Raw genomic sequence first — 11,661 nt, 5'->3', positions numbered from 1 at the left:
CACAGCACTCAAGTCCCTACCTTTGTCCATGCCTCATGGCTGAAAATGGAGTGCTCACCACCTTCCCCTGGAAAGAAAATCGGTGATAGTATCAGAGGAACTGGAAAGGGGGCTCACACCCTGATCCTGCCTTATGCCCCAGCACTGTCCCCAACCTGCAGTCAGAGAGGATATTCATTTGTTTCCTTTTATTTTTAGTTTCTCAAAGATGGTTGATCCAAGAAGACTAAGGGGGTCTGGGTCTGTCTGGGTCACAGTTTTGTTTTCAGTACCCAATCCTGGGCCTGGTCTATAGTAGGCACACATGAACATTTGGTCATACAGTTCCATAAACAATAGCTTTTACTCTTTACCAGAAAAGATATATAGATGGCCAAGTAGCACTTAGGAAAAAGTGAATTAAAAGCACAATGAGAGCCCAGGCCGGCATGGCTCAGTGGTTAGAGCGTCAGCCTGCATACTGAAGAGTCACAAGTTTGATTCCCAGTTAAGGGGAAGGTGGTGAGCACTCCATTTTCAGCCATGAGGCATGGACAAAGGTAGGGACTTGAGTGCTGTGGAATCTGCCACCTGATTCCAGGGCTGGCACTTTGACCCCAGGTGCCCCTCTGTCCTGCATGGTTGAGGGTTTCCTCCCTGCCCCAATTGGGGTACATGCAGGAGGGAATCACTCAATGTGTCTCTCTCACATTGATGTTTCTCTCTCTCTCTCTTCCCCTCTCTCCCTTTCCTCCTCCCTCCCTCCCACTCCTCTGAGAAAACATATCCTCAGGTGACGATTAACAACAAAAAAAGCACAATAAGATAAGTTTAGACCAAAAGTGAGATATGGTCAGAATGAAAATGTCTGAGCATACTAAGTGCTGACAAAAATAGGGGGCAACTGGAACCCTTATCCCCAGCTGGTGGGAATGCAAAGTGGTGCAGCCACTTTGGAAAACCGTGTGGCAGATTTTCAAAAGGTTAAACATATACCTACAGTTGGATCTAGCCATTTCATTCCTAAGTATTTACCCAACAGAAATGAAGATGTACACCCATACAAAGATTTGCACACAGAAGCTCAGGGCAGTCTCATGTTGAGCAGCTACTAGGCTATCTGGTTCTCGCCCTTCACACACTGCCCCCTCTCAGCCCCCTCTCAGCTGTGTGACTTTCAGGAAGTAGCTACCCCTCTCTGAAACAGGAAGTGGCCTGTTTCTGCATCTGTTGAAATGAGGTGATGATAAAAATCAGTAAGCACATGAAAAGATGCTCTACACAAAGTAGATACTCAGTAAATGTTGGTTTGTGTGAGTTAAGAAAAGAAAAGATGACCAACATCATTAGTTATCGGGAAAATGCAAATCAGAACCACAGTGAGATACAATTTAACAACTACTAGGATGGCTAGAATAAAAAAAAAAAACAGATAATAACAAGTGTTGGCAAGGATATGAAGAAAACAGGTGTTCAAGCAAAAAACTTGCACATGAATGCTCACAGCAACATTATGCATAACAGCCAAAAAGAGGGAACAATCTAAGTGCTTATTGAGGGACGAATAAATAAACACAATGTGTCCATCCACATTGAAACTGGAATACACTGGAATATTAGACAGCCATGAAAAGTAGGGAGCACTGATACACACTACATCATGAATAAACTTTGAAAACATGATGCTCAGTGAGAGAAAACAGATGCAAAAGGCTACATAGTGTGTGATTCCATTTATATGAAATGTCCAGAACAGGAAAATCCACAGAGACAGGAAGTGGGTTAGGGTTGCCAGGGGCTTGGGGAGGGGATGGTGAGTGACTACGAACAAGGACAGGGTTCCTTTTTGGGGTGATAGAATATGCTATAATTAGTGGTCATGTCAGCACAACATCTTAAATATACTAAAACCTACTGAATTGTACACTTTAAAATGGTAAATTTGATATGTGAACTATATCTCAAAAAATAAGTAAATGATTTAAAAAAATAATTCGCATATAGCCTGGCACACATAAGGTACTCAATATATGCTCAGTATTATCATTATAATGAGCTGAATGGACATAATAGAACCAGTTTTTTATTCAACAAATATTTATTAAGTACCTACTGTGTGTCACACATGGTTCTAGGCTGGGGGCAGAGCAATGAGAAATCCCACAAAAATTCCTTCCTTCATGGAGCTGGCATTCTAAGTGGGAGCAGACAGATAACAAACAAATATAAATAATTAAAATACATAGAGTATTAGACAGGAATAATGCTAAAGGGAAGAAAATAAAGCAGAGTAGGGCGCTTGGGAAAGGGGTGGGATTTTAGATACAGGGATTGGAAAAGGGCTCTCTGAGGAAATGAGCAAGGCATCCGTAGATCTACAAGAAGAGCAATCCAGGCAGAGGACACAGCCCGTGCAAAGGTCCTGGGACGGGACAGAGCCTGGCGTGTTGGAGGAAGAGGAATGGCTGGAGCAAAGTGAGCTAGAGGGAGAGAGGGAGGAGGTGAGGGCAGGGAGGGAAAGGGGCAGATGGTGCAGGGCCGTAGGCGGGGCGAGGGAGACCTGGGCCTTTTACCCTGAGGGAGGTGAGAGTGCTGAAGGGCGGTGGTCAGAGGAGGGACCTGACTCAGGGCCTTGCCGGCGCCCTCTGATGGCTGCTGCTGGGAGGACAGGCTGTGGTGGTCGGGTGACGGTGGGAGCTGGAGGACGAGGGCCCAGGGGACTGTGCCAGACAGCCCCTGATGGGGGCTGGATCAGGGTGGAGGCTGTGGGAATGGTGAGAATTGGGTTGTCAGTAATAGCCCAGGCTCTGCACCCACAATTTCTGGGTTCAAATCCCAGCTCCATGACGCTGAGCTGTAACCTTGAGGCAGTGATTCAATCTTTCTCCATTTCCTTTTTTGTAAAACAGAGATGAGTTACCTACCTCAGAGGGTTTCATTTATGCAAACTGCTTAAAACAAGGCCTTGTACACAGTAAACAGTCCATGAGTGTTGTTTCTTGTTATAATAATAAAGATTATTATTGTTTATTATTCCAGTGAGTCAGCTGTCAACGGTGCTTCTCACCTGAGTGTGATTATGCCCTACCAAAAGAAAGTACTGTTGGTGACATTTCTGGTTGTCACTACTGGGGGTGCTCCTGGAATCGAGTGGGTGGGGTCCCAAGATGCTGCTCAACACCTCACAGCGCCCAGGATGTCCCCCTACAGAATGACCCGGCCACCATGCCCAAGTAAAGAGGGGGGACCCTGGACTAGAATGTCTTGAGGACTGCGCGGTGCCCAGCACAGTGCCTGGCCCACGGTGGACGCTTCCCAAGGACGCGCAAGCTGAGGGATGCGGTACCCTTAGCTTTTTACTCAGCTTGTGCCTGGCTCTGGATCCTGGGACATACTGCCCCCGTGTGGACAGTCGTGGAACCGCGGCCTTGGGCCTGGGGAGTCGGAGCTGCCTGCTCCGCCTGACCTAGGGGAGGGTCTCCACGCGACGCTGCCCACCAGCACTTTCTACCAACATGGCACTATTCTTGCTTGAGGTTGTCGACCTGCCAGCCGCTTGTGTGCGTGCCCTTGAGATATGTGTGCCAGGGGAACTAAGTAACTCAATATTTTCATTTGTGTTAATTTATATTTAAATGCAAATAGCTATGTGTGCTCCTCCATGACCAGGCTGAACAGCACAGTTTGCAGAGAAAGCAGCCACTCATCCTTGGGGGGTCCTGGGGTGTGTGTCTCTGGGTTGGTGGGCGTGTTTATTTTTATGCACATTTTTATTTTTTAAGATTTTTTGCTGTTGTTGAGAGAAACATCACACGGATCAGCTACCTCCTGCACACCACCCACCAAGGATGGAGCCAGCAACCCAGGCATGTGCCCCAACTGGGTATCCAACCAGCAACCCTTTATTTTTTATTTTTTTTAAATCCTCACCCAAGGATATTTTTTCCATTGCTTTTCAGAGAGCGTAGAAGGGAAAGAGAGAGAAAGAAACATCAATGTGAAAGAGATACATTGATTGGCTGCCTCCCCTACGCGCTGTTGGGGGCTGGGGATCGAGACTGCAACCGAGGCCTGTGCCTTTGGCCTGAATCAAAACTAAGACCCTTCAGTCCACAGACCGATACACCAATTAGCTAAACCGGCTAGGACCAGGGCTTTATATTTTAAAATTAATATATATCAAATGCTTACTGGCTTCGGACCCTGTTATGAGCTCTTTACTCCCATCCACTCAAGTCTTTGACTCAAGCACTTTACACAAGTAAGTACCAACATTATGCCCATTTTATAGAAGAAGAAACTGAGGGTCAGAGAGGACAACTGACCAAGTATTTTACTCTGTGCTTATCCCCAGGTAAGGGGCTGGCATGCTTGATTCCTGCCCCCTCACAACTTTCTGGATCTGTTAGGACTCCTGTTTTGCAGATGAGGAAACTGAGGCTCAGATAGAGTGCACCTTGGTCGCTGTCACTCAGCAAACAGAATGCCAGAGTAAGAATTCAAACCCATATCTCTCTATTAACAATGAGACTAGGAGGGATGGGGGGTGGTGGAGGGGGCCAATGGGGGAAAAATGGGACATCTGTAATACTTTCAACAATAGAGATAAATTTTTAAAAAAGAACCTAAACAGCCTCCCTGGAGTGGTTTGCAGGTGGGGTGGGGGGGAGTCCTGGGGAAGGTTGGGGAGATTCATGCGAGGCTGAGAACTAGCCAGTCTTGAGTCTGAATTTCATATCTGTCAATTCCTGGCTGTGTGATCTTAGGGGAGTGTCTTGCCTTCTCTGGGCCTCTGGGTCTCCTTGACTATAGCAACTTCCTCTTGGCGCTAATTCTGGGGATTAAATCACATAACTCCTTGTCTTAGTCTGCTCAGGCTGCCATAATTAAATGCCATAGACTGGGTGGCTTAAACAACCAAAACCTATTTTCTCATGTTTTTGGAGACTGGAAGTCTAAAACCAAGGTGCCTGCAGGGTCAGTGCTTGGTGAGAGCCTTCTTCCTAGCCTGCAGGTGGTTGTCTTCTTGCTCTGTCCTCAAATAATGAAGAGGGAGCTCTGATCTCCCTCACTTCTTTTTTTAAGTATATCTTTATTGATTTCAGAGAGAGGAAGGGAGAGGGAGAGAGAGAGATAGAAGCATCAATAATGAGAGAGTCATTGATCGGCTGCCTCCTGCACGCCCCACACTGGGGATCGAGCCCACAATCCGGGCATGTGCCCTGACCGGGAATCAAACCGCGATCTCCTGGATCCTAGGTCGCTCAACTGCTGAGCCACATCCGGCTGGGCTCCTTCACTTCTTATAATGGCACTAATCCCACCCAGCAGAGGCCCAGAGACCTACAGACACATGTACAGAGCCACACAGCTCACCAGTTGCAAAGCTGCTGCAGGCACTTGTCCTTGGATGTCTCAGGAGAGGCAGCAGGGGCCTCTGGAGGTCAGGCCAGGTGGGCAGCCATACCTCCCTGCTCCCTACAGTCCCCAGGTGTCCCCAGAGACACGCCCACTGAATGTGTTCCCTAATCACCATACCTAATTATTGTGTAGCATCAGAGAAATGCTGTGAACACCTTTTAAAGGCCTTTAAACACCCCAACAGCAGTTCTCGGCCCTGCCAATGCCGGGTTCACAAGGGCACAGCTGGAAGCTCCTAGGAGAAGACACACAAAAACAAAACACATTATTATCAAGCATGGCCCTGAGTGGGGGTGACAAGGCTCAGAGATTTGGGTGCCCAGCAGCTTCCAGGCTGGGGAGCCTCCAGCCAGGCCATACTCTCTCTGAGCCTCTATTGAGCCCATTTGCAAAATGGGTTACTAGTAAATGAATGAATATGTGAAGAAGACTTAGAACAGCTCCCAGCACATAGGAGGCCCCTGCCATCAGCGTTACCATTATTGCTGTTCATTTTTCTTTCCTGGATTTCATGAGTTGTAGACAAAACATGCGAGGACTATGGGAACAAGGGAGCTGCTCACCCCACTACAGGGCTGGACTCGAGAGAGGTGAGTGAGGTGTTTAACTGAGGTTGAAGGTTTAAGGGGCTAATAACTAGTACTGGTGAGGACTTGGAAAAATTGGAACCCTCAGGCATTGCCAGTGGGAATGAAAAATGGTGCAGCTGCTGTGGAAAACAATCTGGCAGTTCCTCAAAAGGTAAAACAAAGTTTCCATCTGACCCAGCAACTCCACTCCTAGGTATCCACCCAACAGAAATGAGAACCTATGTTCACATGAAAACTTGTACATAAATATTCATAGCAGCTTTATTCATAATAAGAAAAAGGTGGAAACAACCCAGATATCTGTCAGCTTATGAATGGATAACATGTGATAAATAAAATGGATAAATAAAATAGATATATATATCTCTTCCGGAATATTATGCAGCCGTTAAAAGGAGTGAGGCACTGCCACTCACTATAGCGTGGGTGAACTTTGAATATGTGACTCTCAGTGAGGGCAGCCAGACCCAAAAGGCCACACAGTGTGTGATTCCATTTATGTGAAATGTCCAGACAGGCAAACCCAGACCGAAAGTGGATTCGTAGTTGCCAGGGGCTGGGGAGAGGGCTGGGGGGTGACTGTTATGACTGCTAAGGGGACGGGGCTTATTTCTGGAGTGCCAAATGAATGAAACAAGCCAGTCACAGAAGGACAAATGCTGTGTGAGTCCACTCACAGGACAGCCGTGGAGGCGTCAAATCCATAGAGATAGAAAGTAAAAGGTGGGCGCCAGGAGCTAGAGGAAGAGGTTGAGGGTCAGCGTTCGGTGGGGACAGAAGTTCAGTTGGGGAAGATGAAAAAGTTCTGGAGATGGGTGGCAGTGATGATTGTACGAAAATAAGTGTGCTGAATGCCACTGAACTGGGCACTCAGAAATGGCTAAGACGGCAAATTGTTCTTACGCATCGTCCATGGACCCTTTTCCCCCTTTGGCTGCTGTGAATGACGCTGCTGCCCACGTGGGTCTATGAATATCTGCTTGAATTCCTGCTTTTCATTCTTTGTGGCCTACACCTAGGAGCGGGGTTGCTGGATCATACGGTAACTCCATGTCCAACTTTTTGAAGAACTGCCCTTCCGTTTCCCACAGCAGCTGCCCCGTTTTCCATTCCCACCAGCCGTGCCCAGGGCCTCCAATTGCTCCACCCAAAAAATGTTATTTTCCTTTTTTTTACTATACACATCCTCATGCATATAAAGTAGAGTGAAGTCTCACTGTGACTTTGATTTGCGCCTCCCTGATAATTAGTGATGTCGAGCATCTTGGCCATACGCTTGTCTTTTTGGAGAACTGTCTGTTCAAGTCCTTCGCCCTCTTGAGCTGCGTGCTCTGTTTGCGGTTGCTGAGGTATAGGAGTTCTTTCTGTCTTTATACTCAGAATGGGAGATAACGGGCCCTACTCAGATACAGGATTTGCAACTGGTTTCTCCCATTCTGAGTTGTCATTTCATTCTCATAAGGGCATCCTTCGATGCACACATGTTCTTAATTTTGATGGAGTTCAATATATCTACTTTTCCTCTCCTTGACATTTTTGTGGGAGTTTCACTGGGTTCTTGAACTCGACTTATCCAAAACAGAACTAGCAAGCCACCCAGGACACCGTGTCCCAGGCCAGCTCACTGTCACGATGGCTCTGCCCTCCATCCCTGCCACCCCTCCATCTCACCGTCCGTGCTAACCACCACCCTGCTGAATCTCAATCTTGCTTGTATCGGGTTCCTTCCCTCCCCGCCTGTCCCCCACCTTGTCCAGCCTCCACCCCATCTCTACCTGCCCCACCTCCTTTCTGCCCTCAGGTTTTTCCCAGCAGGGCTAAGGTATCCACTGGGCACAGTGCCTAGGCCCCATAGTACTTTTAGGAGCCTGTACATGTTTTAATTTCCTTTAAAATCAGAAGCCCTGGCCAGGTGGCTCAGTTGGTTGGAGGGTCATCCTGTACACCAAAAGATTGCGGTTCAATTGGCAGTCAGGGCACATGCCTAGATTGCGGGTTTGATCCCCAGTTGGGGCACGTACAGAGGCAACTGATCAATGATGATCTCACATCAACGTCTCTCTCTCTCCCTTCCTCTCTAAAAATCAATAAGAACATATCCTTGGGTGAGGATTTAAAAAAATCAGAAGAAAACAATGAATATAATAATCACAAATATATCACCATACATCCAGCCTTAGTGTGACAACAGATGTCCCCAGATATTGGGAAATGTCTCCTGGGGGCAGAACCGCCCCTGGTTGGGAACCACATTAGAGTGGCAATCAGATAAATTCCTGCCTCCCCAGCTATGCTTGTACCAAGTAGAATGGGAGCCTGTCCTTCTCATCCCTTCCTGAGGCTTTAAGGCACATACTCCAGGCAGAACGAACAGCACTTAGTCATGTCCCAGGAACAGAGCTGCGTCCGGTGGAAAGAGCAGATCTCAGTTGAGCTGTGCCAGGGACTGAATTATATCCCCCCAAATCTCTGTGTAGAAGCCCTAAGCCCCAATATGATTGTATCTGGAGATGACGCTTTTAGGGGGTAAGTTTAAATGAGGTCGTAAGGGTGGGGCTCTAATCTGATAGCACTGGTGTCTTTATAAAAAGAGGAAGAAAGAGGGATATCTCTACCACACTCACCAAAGAAAGGCCACAGAAGCACAGCAAGAAGGCGGCCATCTGCAAGCCAGGGAGAGAGTTCTCACCAGAAACAAAATCAGCTGGCACCTTGATCTTGGACTTCCCAGCCTCCAGAACAGTGGGAAATAAATGTTTATTGTTTAGAAGCCGCCACGTCTGTGGTATTTGGTTACAGCAGCCGGAGCTGACTCAGCTGCATTCGGCTTTGACTGGGCAGCCTAACCCTGACAAACATAATGTTCATATTAACCAAGATTCATTGAGCACCTACTGTGTGACAAGTGCTGTGCAGGGAATGAAAAAGACTAAATCCCTGCCTTGAAGAGCTGACACTCTATTGGGGACAATAAGCACATAAATGGAAATATAAATGGAAAGAGATATTATTATTAAGAAAAAATATAGAAGGATGAGCGAATGGATGTCAGGAAATTTTAGGGAGGTCCACAACAGCCTGTCTGAGGAAGTACTATCTGAGCTGAGACCTGGAGGAAGTGAGGTGATGTCTAGAGGAAGATCCTGCAAGGCAAAGAGCACAGCCCATTCAAAGGCCCCGAGACAGGATAAGGCCTGGTGTGTTGGAGGAACGCAGGAGAGGCCTGCACGACTGGAGCAAAGTGAGCAAGGGGGAGAGAGGGAGAAAGTGAGGGTAGGGACGCAATGGGGGCAGGTTGTGCAGGGCCGTGTGGGCCAAGGGGAGGACCTGAGCTTTTGCCACAAAGAAGTGGGAGCCCTGGAGGGCTGTGGGCAGAGGCGGGACAGGATCTGAGTCAAGATTTAAAAGCCTGTCAGCTCTGTAAGGGGAGAGATTTTGGTCCACCCTGGTCACTGCTGTCAGCCTCCACTTAGAATTATGCTTGGCACACAGTAGGTGCAATAAAGATGCACCACTGCACCAAGGAGCTTTAGGTGCAGTAGGTTTACTGAGAGAATGAACGAATAATAGCTCCATTGGGATTGGCGGGGGGTGGGAAGGGATGAAAAGCAGTAAAATCACATGGCTCCAGGTCACCCAGCCAGGTTATGGCAGGCCAGAGGCTGAACCCAGAGCTGGACAGCTGAGGCCTCAGCTCTGCCAGATATATCAGAGGGAGTCCCTGTGCCCGAATGGTGGCCACCTGTTTCTTCCCCTGCCTGTGATTAATGGCCACACAGCCCCATCCATCACTTGCCAGCCAGCGCCTGGCTCTGCCCGGGAGGCCGTGGGGCCCAGCACTCATTTGTAAGCAGGCGGCCAGGCTGGTCTCAGATGGTTGGTGACATGAGACAGATCCCTGCTCCAATTTGGCCCCAGATGTGGTCCCGAGAATCCCAGGGGGAGGAAAGACCAGGATGTGGACCCAAGGGGCTGGGGATGAGTGGGGTCTGAGGGATGTAGGATGGCAGCCACCCAGACAGGAAGATCTTCGAAAGCCCTGATTCTCCCCAAATTATTACATAATTAAAGCTGTTCCCTTTTTGGTTGCAGCATTCCACCCTGCCTTTCCCTTCCTTGCCGTGTTCTGTTCTTTCTAGCTCCTTGGTGCAGTGGACCCAGCCAGCCTGCTCTCTCCTGACTACTGGCCTCTCTCCCTGCCTTCCCCCATTCCCACTACCAGCAAAACCTTCTATCCCTCGGCACTGGCAGTATCTCTCTGTTACTCTAAGCCAGAGCTTCTCAGCTGGATGCGATTTTGCCTCCCCATGCCCTAATCAACAATGTGTGCATACATTTCTGCTTCTCAAGACTGGACAGGGAGGTACCCCTGACATAGAGTGGGTGAGGCCAGGACTGCTGCTCAACACTGCACTATGCCCTGGAGAGTCCCCCACAGAGAATAATCCAGGCCAGAATGTCAAGAGTGAAGACAGAAACACAGCTCTAAAACCTCCCATGGCTCTCCAGTGCCCTCTAGGTCAAATCCTATCTCCTCAGTCCTGCATTGTTCTGGCCCTGTCCCTCTCCAGCCATTATCCCACCACGTCCTGACTCATGCCCCTCTGGAAGGGCAGTAACTCAGGAGGCAAGGGTGTAAGTAAGTACCTGGGTTCCCATCCTGGCTCTGCTACCTACAGGCTATTTGATTTTGGCCAAGTCACTTAACCTCTCAATGCCTTAATTTCCCCTTCTTTCAAATGTCATAGTAGCAGTACCTAGGGTTAAAATGCTTAAGGCAGAGCCTGGCATGGAGTAAAAACATATACAGGTGGGTTTATTATTGTTCATAGTTTGGATCACACTTCTGGGCTTTGCTATGTGCCAAAAGGCCCTTTTTTCTGAAAATTACTTTCTCATAATTACTCTCCTTCAAAGGCAATGCCCTGAGTCCCTCCTTGTGGCCCAGGCCTGACCCTACTGTGCTGGGAGTGTCTATGATCAGCTCTGGAGTGTGTTAAAATGGGAGTCTTTGGTTACCAAGTACCTTAATACTGGAGGTACCTGCACAGGTGAGGGTCAGATGCAGGTGGCCTCCCAGGAGAAGGGTGTCTGGTCCCCATGGTGTGTGGGAGGTGTGTATTGGGGGCAGAATGAGCTTCAAGGGCAGGCAACTCATGCACTCAAACAGGACCCTGTCCTCTCCAAGGAAGGAGCCTGCCCTTGGTTTAACGCTCTGTTATCACCATCTCGAAATTCCTAATCATTTTTGAACAAGAAGCTGTCCATCTTCATTTTGCCCGGGCCCCCCAAAATTCTGTAGCCCATCCCAATCGGGGATTCTTATATAATTTGTGGGGTCTGTGTATTCCAGAACCTGACTGGAATATCGAACTTTCCAAAAGTTTGCTCTTTTTTTTTTTTTATAGCATCAGGACCGGAGGCCCTGCATTTTTGCAACTCATCTCTGGCCCCATTGGATCCTGTTATTATTTAAAAGGTTGGCATTTTGCTCATTATGAATTTTTGTTGTTGTTGTTGTTAATTCTCACCCAAGGATATTTTTTCCATTGATTTTTAGAGAGAGTGAAAGGGAGGGGGAGAGAGAGAGAGAGAGAGAGAAACATCAATGCAAGAAACACATAGATTAGTTGCCTCTTGCACAGGCCCTGACCAGGACCAGGGATTGAAC

The sequence above is a fragment of the Miniopterus schreibersii genome, assembly GCF_964146895.1.
Source record: "Miniopterus schreibersii genome assembly, chromosome: 4".
Taxonomy (NCBI): Eukaryota; Metazoa; Chordata; class Mammalia; order Chiroptera; family Miniopteridae; genus Miniopterus; species Miniopterus schreibersii.
The sequence above is the reverse complement of the archived record's forward strand: the minus strand, read 5'-3'. Positions refer to the sequence as shown.